Here is an 18,429-nt window from a genome sequence, read left to right as displayed (position 1 = left end):
TTGGGCTTTCCCGGTTGGAAATCCGCCAGGATTTGGGAGACAGGGGAAGAGGTCTGGAGAGAGTGGCAGAATTCAGCACCACAGAATGAAGAGGAAAACTGATGGCCTTTGTCCATGGAATCCATTAAAATATACTCTCATTGCTGCCAGGCTGAGTTGATGAATAAAAAATAAGCTAATCTCATATCAAGCCATCAGGCTATTGATGATAATTGTGTTTCAGGGTGAGCAAACAGCTTTACCAAGCTCACACAGTGGAGACAATTTGTTGTTTGAAACTATCTTACTGGAAGTAGATACTTAAGAAGAATGCAGAAGTTATGAAAATCAATCCGGGATTCAGAAATCTTTCAATTAAATCTTTAAAATTCTCTCTCTCATGCACACACACACACGCACACATACACATATAGTAAGATTTCATGACACATGAGACAGGCTGTGAAGCTGAACAGTTCTGATGAATGCCTGAGTGGTAAAATCACCTTGAAGAACCGGAAGTGAAGGTCTATTCTAGCTGGGTATGAGCTACAAACTCGTTTCTTGGGGAACACATGAATACAATGGGGAGGCTAAGTAGCTTCTGAGGCTACTAACAGAATTTTAGTCATTTCTCCTGTCATCTGAAAAATATATGATATTGAATTTTTAAAAATGGGTTTAGTGTAGTCTGGTCTTACTGTCTGAAACTAGGATGTGGTTTGTTCCAATAACCAAAGTGATTCCATCCCATGTGAGGGAAAAAAGGGATAATGGTGAATTAAAAGCACCTGCATGTATTTGTTGCTCCTTTAGAGGGAGTGTCTCTTCATCAACATTAACTTTCTTTCCTACTTTTGAGCTGGCTGCTAAAAGTCTAGGTTTAGATCTTAATCCATTGTCCTTCCCTGCATGATGTAATGCTTACAACTACAGTCTCAACCCTCTGGCATTTAATGAAGATAAAATTGATTACTTATGACTGAAAACAAAAAAATCACTTACAATCAGGATACTGAATATATTAGTAAGTACAAGGTCCCAGCTTCTAGTGGACTTGGCAGACTGTCAAGCTCTTACTAAGTGACCCCACCCCATGCCTTTTTGTCCTTCCTGTTGCCACACAATCATGATAATTTGTTCTCTGAATGCCAGAGTACTGCCAAGGAAAGGAATTCTGAAGCTGGCTGAGAGAGGTCATGTAAATCTACCAATCTAGACTCCATTGACTCTTGTCTCTTTTTTTGTATGGAACTGATTTTATAATTTCTGAGGCAATGAAAGATTAGTACCCCAAATGACTGCTAGTCCTTTGTTTATTGATCAATCTGAGCATGGATTAGAATTCATCCTCCAATTGGTAACAAGAAAAACTTGGATGGGGAAGCACACCATTGGTTAAGGCAGCACAGCAAGTTTGAATTTGGCTGCCTCTACTTCCAATATTGGTTGACGTCAAGAGCAGACATTGGCGTTGGAGTTAAGAGTATCAAGAGAGTTAGTAAGTATCAATTTAGGGTAATATTTTATGCCTGGTCCTTATCTTTTGATGAAATGATTTCTAATATCATCTCAGACTAAATAATATGGGATATTTCTACCTGCAGATTCTAAGGTATTAAGATAAAGCTCAAAGTAGATGTGTTTCCTTATCTTCCTAAAATTTTAGATTAAAGATGCCAAAAATTTGTGTGTGTATGTGTCAAAGCATTTGAACAGCTCTTGTAGACTATTATAACCTTTGTTCTCTATCAGGCACTGTATTATTATTATTATTCGTTAAATTAAATACTAATTAATTTTTGAGATTATACTGTAAGTTTCTAGGGTACATGTGCAACAATGTGGCAGCTTTGTTACATATGTATGACATTGGCCATGTTGGGTGTGCGCACCCATAAACCTCGCCATTGACATTAAGGTATAATCTCCTAATGCTCATCCCTCTCCCTCCCCCCACCCCACAACAGGCCCCGGTGTGTGATGTTCCCCTTCCTGTGTCCAAGTGTTCTTATTGTTCAATTTCCACCTATGAGTGAGAGCATGCAGTGTTTGGTTTTCTGTTCTTGCAATAGTTTGCTGAGAATGATGGTTTCTAGCTGCATCCATGTCCCTATAAAGGACACGAACTCATCCTTTTTTATGGCTGCATAGTATTCCATGGTGTATATGTGCCACATTTTCTTGTGGATGAATCTTAAAAGCACTATACTAAATGTAAGAAGCCAGACACGAAACAGTACTTACTGTACATTTCCATTAAAACGAAATTCTAGAAAATGCAAACTAATCTACACTGACAAAAAGCAGACTAGCAATTGCTTGGGCCTAGAGGTAGAGTATATGGGTGGTGGGGTGTAGAGACGGAGGGAATGTGTGGATTTATTCCAAGAAGGCATGAGGCCACATGCCTAATTGCCCAACTGGCTTCACTAACACAAAAACATTTATTATTTGTACAAAGTGCAACATGTAATTGTCCTACTGTATTTGGTTGCTATAACAAAATACCATAGAGTAGGTTGCTTATAAACAACAGATATTTATTTCTCATAGTTCTGGAGGTGGGAAAGTTCAATATCCAGGCACTACTGGCAGATTTGGTATCTGATGAGAGCCTACATTCTGGTTCATAGACAGCATTCCATTTGTTGTGTCTCCATATGGCAGAAAGAATGAATAAAATTTCTGGAGTCTTCTTTATAACGGCACTAATCCATTCATGAAGGTTTCATCCCATGACCCAACAATACTGTTGTATTGGGGGCTATCTTGCAACATATGAATTTTGGGGAACATAAACTTGCAACATATGAATTTTGGGGAACATAAACTTGCAACATATGAATTTGGGAAACATATGAATTTTTGGGTAACATAGGCAATGAAGCAAGAAATTTTCCCTGACCCCTTCATGGGCAGGAACTGGAGAGTGCCTATTTCACAGAGGTCTTATCAGATAATAAAATTCTCCATTAAGGCCGGGCGCGGTGGCTCAAGCCTGTAATCCCAGCACTTTGGGAGGCCGAGACGGGCGGATCACGAGGTCAGGAGATCGAGACCATCCTGGCTAACACGGTGAAACCCCGTCTCTACTAAAAAAGCTACAAAAAACTAGCCAGGCGAGGTGGCGGGCGCCTGTAGTCCCAGCTACCCAGGAGGCTGAGGCAGGAGAATGGCATGAACCCGGGAGGCGGAGCTTGCAGTGAGCTGAGATCTGGCCACAGCACTCCAGCCTGGGTGGCAGAGCGAGACTCCGTCTCAAAAAAAAAAAAAAAAAAAAAAAAAAAAATTCTCCATTAAATGGCAAAACAAATAACTATTTGGGATTCCTGGGTCTGTGGTGCCTACTCTTCCAAAGTGAGATTATTAAGGCTAATATGTTCTCTGACTCTGTGTACACAAAGACAGGGGGCAGAAATAATATTGCTAGCCAGTCCACATACCTCAATCACATTTAATTTCACAAAATTTCCTTCTAATAAGCATTGTTCCAACTAACAAACCATATGGTGCTCGTCTAGAGATGGCTGAAGTGTACCTGATTCCAGTATTGTAGGTGTTAAATCTCCGTTCTAATATTGTGAATCCTTAACTGGAGTATTCAAATATTAATTAGCTTCCTCTAGGATATAAATTAATATGTGTACCACAGTCTATGTGAATTATTTTAATTATATTACAGGCCATACAAAAATTATATATAGGTTTAGTCTTTCTGAGTATTGCAAGTTGAGTCTGTGAGAGAAAAAGTTAGGATGAATTGAGAATAACTAGAATTCAGAATTATTTTTCATTAAGTGATGACTGTTAACTCATATTCCTGACTAGGTAGCAAGTCCTGTGAAGTGTGATTTTCTCCTAACAGCTAAAGAGCAGGAAAAAAAATGGATTTATTCTAGTTAATGACTTGCTGTTACTATTTTTATTAAAAAAATGAAGTAAATTGTTTCATTTTTCTTGGTGCTATTACTATTTTGTCAGGGCGACAGATCTTCCAAATGTTAGGAAACTCTGAATCTAAATCCTATATTGCTCTCACTTCCTTTTTCTCTTTGTCTCTCTTCTGTTGTGGCCCTTCCCTCATTGCTAAGCCTTCATTCTGACTCTACCCTGTCCCCGCTGCCTTTTGTTCTTGTGTCTTGTGAAGACACTCATTAACATTTGCTAATGTATGCTAATGAGCAATAATTAGCATCTCTAATGTGAACAAAAGCAGTGCTACAAAGGAAGGGTAAAGATGTGTACAGAGTTCAGCCAGCCTTTTCTGCTTCTTTCTGCCTTAGGAATAATCCTCTTCTTTCAGTTCTTTCACAATTCTTTAGTGTTTTATGTTTGTTTCATTTTGTTTGCTTATCCGTGAACCCTGACAACCATTCTTCTTCTTGAGTTGGAATACTGCAAAAATGCTGTGGAGGACAGAAGGATTCCTTTTTGTCCTAAATAATCCAAGGATATAAGCCTAGCTGCTAAGAGGTTATAATGCACATTTGTATCTTCATCTGGTTGTTATTTTGGTATCCTATTACTAGCAAAGATTTTAACCAGACAGCCTCACACAAGATAATGTATTTCATTTTACAACACTTATTTACAGTGGTTGCCCTTTATGGTGGTAATTGCAATGTGAAAGCATACACTCTGAATATATATTATGACAGCATGGTTAAATAAGAAATGTTCCCTCCCTCAAACAATCTAAATGCAAAGAAAATGCAAGACTCACCACTTACTTTTTCATAACCACAGAGGGCTCTAAATATCTTTGTAAATAGCTATTTATTTATTGAATATGTATAGTTTTTTTTTTGAAAAAGCCAACCCTCCAAACCACATAGAGTAAGAGCTGTTTTTGTTCTTTCTGTAGACTGATGGTGTCGTGATATACCTAATTGCAGTTTCTTACAAATACTCCAGCATGTAATTTGCCATTTGCAGAACCAGGCTTCACATTTCATATTTGCTCTTCCAGCTCAGGGGTGGTAGAATTTGGAAACATACCAGCAACCCACTTCACTCAGCCTGTGTTTAATTATAATTTCACGTACAATAAAAGCAGAAGGAAAACGTGCAAAAAAATTGGTGTGCATCCCTTTCCCCTCCTTCTTACGTATATACAAAATATTTATTTCCATTGTAAAAGGATAGAATGGGGATCTTTATTTTGAGTAGATTTTCTATTTTTGTTCTTTCTGTTTGCCTCAGAGTTAGCGTCCTCTCTCTGTGACCTCGGAGTAAAATGTGTTTCTCCGTAGGCTTCATCCTGTTCTATTTATCAACTATATTATATTTATCAACTATTTTATATTGTGTTTTTAATAAAGCAGACATCAGCAGCAATTTATTTTCTGCCTCTGAGGGCCCAAAGAGTCTCAAAAAAATGAATGTAATCTAGAAGGAAAAACATTGAAGAGTGACAGCTATTATAACAGTTGCAATTTTTGCCTGCCTCCCTCTTTTGGATTGGTGAGTCCTACCAAAAACCAAAACTATTATTCTCTTTGTAATTTTGAAACCACAGAGATTGAAAATAACTATTTAGTATCTCCAAGATATTATAATGTTTGAAAATATGACCAGTGTTGGGGGCATTTGTTACACAAGTTTCCAGTAGGGTGTTTTTGAATGTCTGTGCCCTCTGGTTTTCACAAAACTGATCTTAAGGAAGATAAGATACTGGTACACACAGAAGAAATATCAGCCTAGGTCTATCTCATTAAATCTTGTCCCCAGATACTTTGATGATATTTAAGTGTGATGATCTCATTCTGTGTTTCTCACTCCTGATAAGTTTTTAAATGTCTTATAGCTTACAGGTTTATTAAGGTATTTGATTTATATAAGAACTAAATATTCTGTTCATTCAATGGCTTTTGAGATATGTTTAATTCCATCATTTGAAGGACTTGGGATTGTTATAAACAAACGGCACGAGCTTCTTTTTGTCTTGACCTAGAAGTAGCAAAAATAAAGGGAGCTGCTTTGTTAACCTGAGCGAGATTTAATAATCTTGGGTATATTTTATTCTAGAGTAAGAAGAATTGCATCCCTTTATTTTTATTCAGTTTTGTAGACAGTAGCTTCTGTTCCCTACTTCACAACCACCAATAGTGTTATCATAAATTCAGAGAGTTGGGCCGTATTAGTCCATTCTTGCACTGCTATAAAGAACTAACTGAGACAGGGTAACCTGTAAAGAAACTAGGTTTAATTGGCTCATGGTTCTGCAGCCTGTACAGAAAGCATGGCTGTTTTCTGCTATCCAGCCCCCTCATGGCGGCCTGGGGAAACTTACAATCATGGCAGAAGGCAAAGTTGAGGAAGGAGGCACCTCCTACATGGCCGGAGCAGGAGGAAGAGAGAAGGGGAAGGTGCTACACACTTAAACAACAAGATCTTGTGAGAACTCACTATTCCAAGCACAGCAAAGGGAAAGTCTGTGCCCATGATCCAGTCACCTCCCATCAGGCACCTCTTCCAACACTGGAGATTACAATTAGACATGAGATTTTGGCAGGGACACAAATTTGAACCATATCATGGGCCATTCTCTTTATGGAGATGATGCCTGAATATGATTCGGTGACCCAATCTAGCATCCAAGTGGCTCATTGTTGGGCAATTCTTCTTTGGTCTTCTTTAGGGCTAACTTTACCCATTCCTTTCAAAATTTGGATTGATTTACTTTTTGTTTGGTTTTAAGAAAAGCAAAATATCTACATGCTGTTCTTGGCCTACCTTATATACATATACATACATACACATGTATAATTTTCTTAATATCAAAATATGTATCCCCATGATTCTTATTGCTATAATCAGAAATTAGTAATTTGAGGGGCAACTGAATGACCTTATACCTAGAATTTTCAGAGTATAATATTACACAGTGTGTATTCATAAGAATGCTACCTTTTAAAGAGGTTTTTTAATATCATAGCTTATTTTTTATAGTTTCGCTGGTCAGTTTTCCCTCCTCTCTCTTTTTTTTTCCCCCTGAGAAGAGAGATTTCATGTTTTTGTTAAGGGGCTCATAATTTCCTTATAGAATATGACAAATTTCAGTTTGGAATACAGTATCTTAAAAAAATTATTTTATTCACATTTTCTATCTTTTCACCTTCACATTCTTGTTAAAGCAATATATTAATAGTACAGATAGCTGAAGGTGGTCTGACTTTAGTTAACGTGAGGTTACACATAATATGTACATATATTAAAAATATTTATCATATCTAGCAAGACAAAAATGCAAAATTTTGCTTTATATTTATTCTTTTCCATTATCATTTGCTGAACTTCTCACCCCATATTTATTATTTTACTTCTCTTTCTGTTTCTCTCCTTTCTCCTCTCATTCTTTTTCTTTTTTGTCTTCTCCCTACTCCATCTTTTAGTTCCATACTTTTGAATTGCTATAGTGGACTCAAATATAAGCAAGAGGTATATTAGTAAGTTGTTCAGTCTTTTAACAAAGTATTAGTCAGAGAATCACAGCCCAGGGATAAACCAAAAGCAGAAATAAAACTGAGGAATTAATCTAATTCGTGTTGTTTGCTTTACATTATAGCTGGTTCATTTCATAGCCTACATCTTCAATTTCTCAATTCTTATTAGGTCTTTCTTATCAGCATATAAGAACATTCTATCCAGCAAAAATAGCTATATCTGCTTACTCATTGTCCATCAGCTCATAAAGCCACTTGAATTCAGCTTTTTGCCCACACAATTGCACTAAACCTATGCCTGGAAGATGAAGATCATCAATATGTCTACATTGTCAAATCCAGTGGTCAATTTTCAGTCCTCAATGTCCTTAGCAACTTACGATACATCTCTGATGCACATCTTCTGCCATCCGCAATCTCTGACTTTCCTTCCACTTAAGAGCTGATTGTTCATTTTTAATCTCTTCAGTTTGTTCTTCTCCTGTTCCTCACCATTTTGAGTCTCCTTTTTCTGTTTTGTTTACACTCATTTTCTTTGTTATCTCATCTGGTCTTATGGCTTTAAATACAATGTATATGTTGATGATTCCCTGATTCATATTTCCAGTCCAGACCTTTCTTCTGAACTCCAGGCTCAAATATTCAACTGTCTGCTTAATGCCATGCTTGGATGTCTAGATGGCACCTGAAATCCAATGGGCCTGATTAAACTCCTGAACTTTAACAGCTCCTACCTAAGCTATTCTCCCTATTCCATCTTCTTTCTACAGTCTTCCATCTTCTTTTCCTGCAGTTCCATTCTTCAGGTGCTCAAGCAAAGTACCCGTGGTTATCCTTGATTTCTCTATTTCACATCCCACAAGGATGACATGGGTTCATTTTTGCCTGTCATGCCATTGATTAACATCCCTGTCAAGAAAGTTTAGTCTGAGGTAGAAGACATGCAATTTTTATGAGAAGGGTCAATGTTGACATTTCTCATACACAAAAAAGAATCCTGAGAAGAAACACAAAAAAGCTAAATAATACATTGCTGTTGTAGCTCAAGTAGAGTGAATAAGATACCCATACCTAATCTCGAAACTTGTTATAAAGTCTTTTTTTTTTTTTTAAGAAGGAGTCTCACTTTGTGGCCCAGGCTGGAGTGCAGTGGCATAATCTCGGCTCACTGCAACCTCTGCCTCCTGGGTTCAAGTCATTCTCCTGACTCAGCCTCCTGAGTAGCTGCGATTACAGGCACCCACCACCACGCCCAGCTAATTTTTGTATTTGTAGTAGAGGCTAGTTGTCCAGGCTGGTCACCTAGTTGTCCAGGCTGGTCTTGAACTCCTGACCTCAAGGGATCTGCCCACCTAGGCCTCCCAAAGTGCTGGGATTACAGGCATGAGCCACTGTGCCTGGCCTATAAAGTCATTCTTTCACATCAAATAGTAAGACTCATTAAAGGCAGTAGTATTTTCTTTTACTGTCTACAAACCCCTATCCAAGAGCATTTTCTCTGTATTCGTTTGTGATCATACAATAAACGGTAATTCAATAAGTGAATTTTCAGTTTCCAAAATAATAGCTTGGAGCTATAAACATTGCTTCAAGAGGTAAATGCGGGTCAGAGAAAAAGGCAATACCATTCAACTCTTCTGGCCACTTGGTCACTGTGTTATCCTGAAGAAACATAAACTGCTTTCAGTTTTATAGATTAAAAAAGAAGCCCCAGAACAATATCCACTTTTCTGAACCACTCCTATGCCTCTGAAATGTGACATTTTGCTGTTGTTTCTTTTACTGTTTTAATTACTGAGTCTATCTGCATGAAATGAGGATCTGGGTTGCCTAGGAGTTCATCTGCTCCTATTGCATATTCCTCTTTTAACTACACATACTTCAATGCAGTTTTGCTTGCTGCCTCCAACATTTTGACAGACTTCCCCTCCTCTTCCTTCACTATCCTCCCATCACTCTCTAGGAGAGAAGGTTATTTTTAAAGTGCATGATCAATAGGCATTGGGGAGCAACTGAGGTATGAAGAGATCACATGATTGGGAATAAGGTACTAGGGACTGCTGGGAGAAACAATGGCAACAGGCCACCTCAGAAATTGTCTGAGAAAGGAAAGATGGTTTGTAGCTCCCATTCAAGTATTCTGAGTTATCTCTTTGCACAGTTTTTTGTCTTGGAGGGGGTTCTTAACATGGTTCTTTAGCATTGCTTTAGGTTGAAGGAGATATAGGCCAGTGCTGATAGTTACTTTTCAGGCCAAATAATGTTCCATTAAAATCGAGCTTGGTCTCAGGATCTTGACAGTGTCTTAAATCTCCTGGTCATAGTGCTTCTATTTAGTTCTTAATGCTGATGACGCCTTTGCTGAGGGTTTGAATCAAGAACAAAACAAGAATTATCACAATGACTATAAAAAAATGACTGTTCCATGATCAGACAAAGGAATGCTGTTAAGCAAAGAAGGCACCTAAGGAGAACGTGGAGATGATCAGGCACAGACCAGAATCACTATCGGAAAACCAACTCAAGAGGAGGGAATGGGTCATTTCTACAGCATTCTTCGTTGCATCACTGGGAAATCATAGCTGTGTTCTAGTTCTCTACTTGCCATCACAGGGAATGTCTTCCCTTATGGACTTTTAAGTTTTATTTAATGGTTATTTATAACTATTCTTTCTGTGCCAGAGAAGATGATTCATGACTCTAGTCCTGCTTTTTCTCTCCCTTGGTTATTAGAGGAAACAGAGTTGTTGCTTATCTCTTCAGCTTGGGATACCTTATTCTGCTCTTTTTATTTAATATATAATCCTTCCTAAAGATTTGCTTATATTTTTGTTCATTTAGTAGATTTTTCCATTTTATTTAATTGACTTTATATTATTACATTCTAGTGAAATAATCATTAGAAATCAGCCTAATACATTGTGCAAATGTTTTAAAAATTTGCTTTGGCTATGCATATTGCAAAGTAGGCTGTGGGTCAGCATTTGCTATTTGTCCTCAGCTGTTTCTTCTTTATATATAGCTGATAAGACCCTGCTCCAGTGCTAGTCTTATATCATTAAAATTGTTTCCTACAGAATCCTTCTTTGACTGAAGAAGCTTAGTGGTGACATTAATTGCAAATAAAAGACCATGACCTATTGTAGAATGTGGAATATCTCCTTAGAAGTGTCTGCCTTCATTATTGCAAACTCTCAGCAGTGACATATAGATCTTTGTCCTGTGTAGATTCAGCTGCAGCCAGCAACAGAAGGCATATGTTCACTTTGAACAAAAGAACATTTATTTTCACATTCTGTGGCTGATGTTGAGTGATAACATTTTTTCATATCCTAAAATTTTTTACCCAGATGCTGTTTAAAGGCAAAAAGTGCTTTTACAATAATTTTCTTTGTGAATGGAATTTACACTCTTGGTATGTGTTGCCTTTTCAATATGCCTGTCAAGTTCTGAATAATAACCTTTGACAGTGAGTGAACAGAAACAAAACCAGAGGTTGTTTCATCTGTTCACAGCAACATTGTTTGTCATCTTTGCTTTTTTGGACAAATGCCATTCTACCTCAAATAAAAATACGATAAAATTCATGCTTTATAAGCAAATTAATAGACTTTGGTTTTAATAAATATTCTAATTTTCTAAGGCAAGAAACCTGTGATGAATGAANTTTGCTTTTTTGGACAAATGCCATTCTACCTCAAATAAAAATACGATAAAATTCATGCTTTATAAGCAAATTAATAGACTTTGGTTTTTAATAAATATTCTAATTTTTCTAAGGCAAGAAACCTGTGATGAATGAACATTAAGTTGACAAGAAAAAAAATTTGCCAATAAATATGTTTTTCATATTACTGTAGCATTAAAATTTTATAAAACTTTTATATGTCTTTATAAAAATGAAGCAAAGCTAAAAACAAGATGCTGTATGGGATGAGGAATAAAAAGAAAAAGTGTCCTTTGTCTTGGAAAGAACTGTAAAATCACCTATCTCCATATTGCCAAAGGGAATCACATATTGGAAAATTTAGGATCTATTAATATAATACCTGTAAAAATAATTGAAACAGAAAAGATCTGGCTTTAAGCATTTTTCTAAAGACCTTTTTATACTTGGCAAAAGTGGTTGAAATAAATTATTCTCTAGTTTTATGTAGTTAATTTGGTTATTAACCTAATTGGTATGGGCATGGCATATAGCTTTATTAACAATTCAATTTCTCATGAAATAAAATAACCCAACAAACCCCAACTCTATCTATTGCAATACCGAATTCATTTTGGTTGAAGTTATTTTGAATTGAGCTGATAACTTATAACTTTGAATGGAGCTTATAACAATTATGTTTTGCAAATCCATGAAGATTATGAAATAGAAAAATCTTTGCATGGCATTGTATAAGATGCTGTAGCCGTATATCTTTAATAAATCATGCTCATTTTGACAAGTTTATGGAAAATTGTATTAACTGCACAAAACGTTATGATAAAACAATAAAAGTAAAACTACTTACTAACAATTGTACAGGCATTTAAATAATTGCTGTACTATTTTCTTTCCTCAACAGTACAAATCAAAGTGGAGGAAAAAGAAGACGAGACAGAGGAAAGCTCAAGTAAGTGGTGATAGGCCCACTTGGGATACTTTTCCTATGGAATACCCATAAATTCAAGGAATTTATCCTCTTATCTTGTGGACTTGAGTTACCACATATAAGCAGAAGTGTGTGTGGATAACTTTTGATGGTCTCACAGGGGGAATCAAGTTCAGCAAACAGAATCCCCACTCTAGATTCCATCCAGTTGGCATTGTAGGAGCCAAGACCGTGGTCCCTTGAATGTTGGCTGAAAAATCAAGCAAAAGGCATATTAATAGGAGAAAAGGCATATAATGTCATAGAACATGTATTCATTAAAGCTTAGGATGAAGACCCAAAGATAGAGAAAATTGTTCATTTTAATGCTTAGTTTCAACAAAGTATGGACAGCAGTACAGAAATATGATTGGAGGTATAATCTAATGTTTACACACTGAGTGGGAAAATGCAACAAGGCCTGTCTGCCTAGATTCTTCTTGGCCTCTCTAAGCATGCATTTCTTTCTTCTGGGTGTGGGACAGGACCCTCTTTCGAATGAGGGTCTTATGATCTACACTCAAACAAGGTAGGGCGAATGATTTCTTGATGACCAATTTTTATACAGACAGGGCAGAGGGAATGTTAGAGTAGTATTTTTAGGTTTTATGCATTTGAGGAGAATGTTTATTCTGCTGCTATTGGGTAGAATGTTCTGTATATGTCTGCTAAGTCTATTTGATCTATAATGTTGTTCATGTCTGCTGTTTCCTTGTTGATTTTCTGTCTAGATGTTCTATTCATTATGGAATGTAATGTAGGGTATTGAAGTTTCCTACTACAATTATATTGCTGTATGTTTTCTCTCCTGAGTTTGGTTAATGTTTACTTTATATATTTAGGTGCTTTTGATGTTGGATGCACATATACTTATAATTGTGATATCTTCCTGGTAAATTGACCCTTTTATTACTATATAATGCACTTATTTGTTGCTTATGGCAGATTTACACTAAAAGTATATTTTGCCCAATATAAGTATAGCCAACCCTGCTCTTTTTTAGCTACCATTTGCATGGCATATCATTTTCCATTCCTTCACTTTCACCCTGTGCATGTCCTTAAATCTAAAGTGAGTCTTTTGTAGTTAACATATAGTTGGACCTTGTTTCTTTTCTTTGGTTTGTTTTTTAATTCATTCAGCCACTTTACGTCTTTTGATTGGGAAGTTCAATCCACTTAAATTTAAAGTTATTACTGACAGAGCAAGACTTACTTTTGCCTTTTTGTTCATTGTTTTCTGTTTTAAAGCTGTTTTGTCCCTTTTTTATCTCGTGCTATTCTCTTTTATATTTTATTGATTTTTATTACAGTGATACACTTTGATTCCTTTCTCTTTTTCTTTTGTGTATCTTCTATAGAAATTTTATCGTGGTTACCATGGGACTTAAGTTCAACATCTTATAATTATAAAAGTCCTATTTTAGGCAGAAAACAATTTAACCTCAATTGCATCCTGAAACTCTACACTTTTACTTTCCCTGACACTTAATGTTATTGATGTCTTGATTTATATATTTTTATATTATACATTCATTAACATTTTATAGCTACTTTTAATACTTTTGAACTTTTATAATAAAATTAAAAGTTATCAATACACTGTCATTAAAGTATTATAGTATCCTGTATTTGTCTATATGTTTACCTTTACCAGAGAGTTTTATATTTTCATGTGATTTTGTCTTGCTCTTTAGTGTCCTCTCATTTCAACTTGAAGAACTTCCTTTAGCATTACTTGTAAGAAAAGTCTAGGGGTGATTAACTTAGATTTTGTTTGTCTGAGAGTCTTTATTTATCCTTCATTTATAAAGGACAGACTTGCTGAGCATAGTGTTCTTTGTTGGCAGGTTTTTTCTTTTCAGCACTTTGAAAATATCATCCTACCTTCTTCAGGCCTGCATAGTTTCTGCTAAGAAATCACTGATAGTCTTATGAAGGTTTCCTTGTACATGACAAGTTGCTTTTCTGTTTTGTTCACAATTCTGTCTTTATCTTTGACTTCTGGCAATTTAAGTATAATATGTCATGATGTGGATTTATTTGGGTTCATATAATGTAGGATCTGTGGGCTTCTGAATCTGAAGGTCCATTTCCTTCTCCAGATTCGGGAAGATTTTGTCTATTATTTTCTTTGAATAGTCTTTGTGTCCTTTTCTTTCTTTTATTGTCCTTCAGAACTCCCATAGTGTATATATTGGTCTGCTTGTTGAAACCTCATAACACTTTCCTCACTTTTTCTTATTCTTTTTATGGGTTTGCTCTGCTGACTATTTCAAACATCCTATTTTTCAGTTTGGTAATTCTTTCTTTTGCTTGATTGAGTCTGCTGTTGGACCTCTGTAGTGAATTTTTGTTACTGTATTCTTCAGTTATTGTGTTCAGTTATTGTCTTGTATTCTTCAATATTTATCTCCAGTTATTTTATATTTTATTTCTATGTTGAAATTCTCACTTTGTTCATGCATTTTTCTTCTGAATTTGTTGAGCATCTTTATGAGTTATTTTTAATAGTCTGTTAAGTAATTAATATATCTCCATTATATTAGGGCTTGTTTCTGGAGCTTTATCTTCTTCTCTTGTTTGGGGCGTGTTTTCCCGTTTCTTTATTTTCTTGATTATTTTGTTTGTTTGTTTTGGCATCCATATATTAGAAAAAATGGATTCCTTTCCCAGCCTTCAGGAGAAGCACCAGCCTTGTACAGGAGAAGACTTTCACCAATGAGGCAGGCCAGAGATTCTTGGGCCTCTCAAATGTTTCCTGTGTATGCATCCTCTCTGGACTTGTGTGTCCAGGGAGGACACACAAAATCCCTCAATAAGAGGGATTTTTCAGTTGACCTTTTCTTTTTAAGAATTCATAATGTCTTGTTTGCTCCAGTGTTCTTCTGTTATAACATGTGTCTCCTGGGGAAGCAGCATGTTCTGAGTTCTTTTTTTTTGGTTTCCAGTGGCCCCCAGGCATCAACAGTATGCTGTGTCCTGTCCATGCTCTGAGACTGGCCATTCCCTTAGGCAGCCTCCTGAAAAGTCTGAACATTGGGTATATATTTCAGCTTTTCTTTCCCATTTCAGGGGCAAGTTAAGGACTGGAATTCTTGCTAATTATGTCATGCTGAACTGGGTGGGGAAAGGAGCTCTGGTGAAAGAGTACAAACTAGTTCTTCTCCTTTGTTCTCCATGGCCCTGGGCCGTCTAGAATATAATGGGTCCTATTAGTGCTCTAGGAGACAAGTGGGACAGAAGTCAGGCCAGTCATCCTTTCCAAAAGTTGGAGGGAGTGTTGGTTACACTATCCAACTGTTTCTCCCCAGAGAGGTGCAGATTTGGTGTTTATCATCTGGTCACTCTGTGCTAAGTTGGGGGAGGGGCTACTGTGAGTGAGGCATACTATTCTAATGGCTATCTTTGCTTTCATTGGTTCCCAGTCAGAAGTCTTTTCCTGTCAGTACTCAGATTCTGGCAAGACAGAAACCAGTCCTTTGGGAACGCCCAGAAAAATCAGAATGTTGGACACATGGTTCAGTTGTTTTCTCCCCTCCCCAGGGAGAAACTAGGAGATGGTGGGTTCCTCCCAATTGTATGGTATTGTGTTAGCAGAGAGGGACTGTGGTATGAGGGTGTGTCAGATTTTTCTACCAGCGACTTAGCTGATATTGTGTTCATCTAGGGTGCAGTTACCTTTCAACTAGTTTCTGAATTTCTCACGAAGGGAGCTTATCTCCACATTGTGGTTGAACTTTTATGTCTATGGAGGGAAGGAGAGTCCAGGGCTTCCTATTCTCTCAACTTGTTGATGTCATCCCAGTAGTTTAGTTTTAATACAAAAAACAGTAAAATTCAGAGTACCAAGTAGCTGCTTGGGTTTGTGAGTTGTTCGTGGGTGAATTGTTTCTCGCCTCCTGTCAAGTTTTTGTCCTTTCTTTAATTAGTGACTAATGTGGCTAATAAAAGCTGGGTAAATATTCAGAATGCCATGATGGGGTTCAAATAACATACCTTTGCCACAAAATTAAACAAACAGAAACTCATTCTTGATTCGGATGACAGAATATATACAGTTTTCCAAGCCCAGTTAGAAAAGTTACTACAGGCCGGGCACGGTGTCTCAAGCCTGTAATCCCAGCACTTTGGGAGGCCAAGGCAGGTGAATCACTTGAGGCAAGGAATTCAAGACCAGCCTGACCAACATGGTGAAACCCCATCTCTACTAAAAATACAAAAAATTAGCTGGACTTGATGGCTTGCACCTGTAGTCCTAGCTACTCAGGAGGTTGAGACAGGATAATTGTTTGAACTCTGGAGCTGGAGGTTGCAGTGAGCTGAGATTGTGCTATTGCACTCCAGCCTGGGTGACAGAGCAAAATTGCGTCTCAAAAAAAAAAAAAAAAAAAAAGAAAGAAAAGTTATTCTGTTTCTCTCTCTGCTACCTGACATTTAGTAATATAGGTAATATTTAGGTCTTATACCTGAAATATCAATAAAAAAGTTTCAACAAGTGGTAATTAAAGATAATTTTGAAAAAATAAAAGGATGACTCACACGTATGTGAAAAGAACATATTTAACTAATAAAACAACTTGTGAGATGCTATAATCAGTTCAAAGGAAAGTCCAAAGAATAGATACATTTATAGATAATAAATTTTGAAATGTTTGTACGAATGAAGGCAAAGTTGTTTTTTGAAAGGGGGCTTGTCTCTCCATTGGAAAGAGTTCGTTTGTATGTCTACAGATAAAAAGTGTTTTGTATAGCTTTATATGGTTATGTATAATTTTCAAAGTTGTCATATAGTTCTCATAAAATCAGAATCAGACAACACAGAAAGGTATACTGTAGATAATTCATAGTTTTCATTGAAATATAATTTTTTTCTCGATGGTAGCCTCTATTTAAGAGAATAATGATAACTGTAATTAATTTTTTACAATAGTTTATGCTAAATGTTAGAAGAAGTTAGGAGCAATAGAAATGGAACTGAAGTAGTAATGTTATGTTATAAACTTTGTGAAGGAAATTTTATCTTTTATGGTAATTATCTCTCTATTCTTTACCTGGAAGCATCCTAAAAAGTTATGAACACATGAGTCTTTCATTGTTAGTTGATGATAAAACAAAATAATGCTGTCATTATTCTCAATTTTACATTAAATTTATGTTACCTATTTCTATTCATAAGAAATAAATGATCAAGCAAATGTGTATACTATGATTTTTTTTAAAGAAAAGAACAAAAATATTTACAAAAAAGGAGAAAAATATTTAGAATCAAGAATGAAGAAAATTTAAATTGGGAGGAACCTCAAGGGTTGAATGAATTTCTCCAAAATTATTCTAGTTTGTAGCACCTCTTTAATGTTCCTCTTCTTTGTTCTAAGATAGAAATAGTAATAAATATGAAGTGGGTAATCGCTCAACAATTACATAATGGAATGGTAATCTCTAAACTTGGACTAATTTGAATGGTCTTAGAGGTCATCATATGATATTAACCACCAAGCTATTTAGTTACTCAAGTAAATGAACACTAGAACTTCTTCAAAAACTTATTAAAATTTGGGAATCCACATTCACCTATTTGAGTCGATGAACCACAATGGAAATGGAAATCTAGATATATTTATTTAAATGACGGGCTGTGAAGTATGTATGCCATGATGCATCTCATCATGATGTGGAGAATTGCTAGATTATGGTGTCAGATGTGTAATAATAGTTATTAAAAACTAAGAATAAGTTTGGTAGTGGGAGGAAGCACTTTCTGACATTACTCATTGAATCAACTGCTACGTTTAGGTGAAGAGGAAGAGGAGGAGGAAGGTAAACTGCCTCGAAGAGAGAGCTTGAGACCAAAGAGGAAAAGAACCAGAGATGTTATCAATGAGGATGACCCAGAACCTGAACCAGAGGATGAAGCAACAAGGAAGGCAAGAGAAAAAGAGAGGAGGAGGAGGCTAAAGAGAGGAGCGTAAGTTAGTTCTGATATCCTTTCAAAAGCTCCAGTGCTGAAGAAGATCACTCCTTTTAGATACTCTTTGACCTTAAANTTTTTTTGAGACGGAGTCTCGCTCTGTCACCCAGGCTGGAGTGCAGTGTCCGGATCTCAGCTCACTGCAAGCTCCGCCTCCCGGGTTTACTCGCCTCCCGAGTAGCTGGGACTACAGGCGCCCGCCACCTCGCCCAGCTAGTTTTTTGTGTTTTTTAGTAGAGACGGGGCTTCACTGTATTAGCCAGGATGGTCTCCATCTCCTGACCTAGTGATCCACCCGTCTTGGCCTCCCAAAGTGCTGGGATTACAGGCTTGAGCCACCGCACCCGGCCTTATTACAGTTAATTTAAAGATTTTAAAATTATCCCACTAATTGTAT

The 18,429-nt window shown here is 36.6% G+C and overlaps 1 long non-coding RNA gene across 1 annotated transcript; it reads left to right on the top strand.

Annotated features, from left to right (window-relative positions):
• The first annotated feature begins 1,162 nt into the window (after nt 1-1,162).
• Nucleotides 1,163-18,010, top strand: LOC108521755 (uncharacterized). The gene is made up of 3 exons (XR_001883272.1): nt 1,163-1,480; nt 11,996-12,043; nt 17,858-18,010. It is a non-coding gene; the product is annotated as an uncharacterized LOC108521755 (long non-coding RNA).
• Nucleotides 18,011-18,429: the final 419 nt, after the last annotated feature.

Source organism: Rhinopithecus bieti, unplaced genomic scaffold, assembly GCF_001698545.2.
Source record: "Rhinopithecus bieti isolate Rb0 unplaced genomic scaffold, ASM169854v2 scaffold_62324, whole genome shotgun sequence".
Lineage (NCBI taxonomy): Eukaryota > Metazoa > Chordata > Mammalia > Primates > Cercopithecidae > Rhinopithecus > Rhinopithecus bieti.
This window is presented reverse-complemented; position numbering and strand designations above follow the sequence as displayed.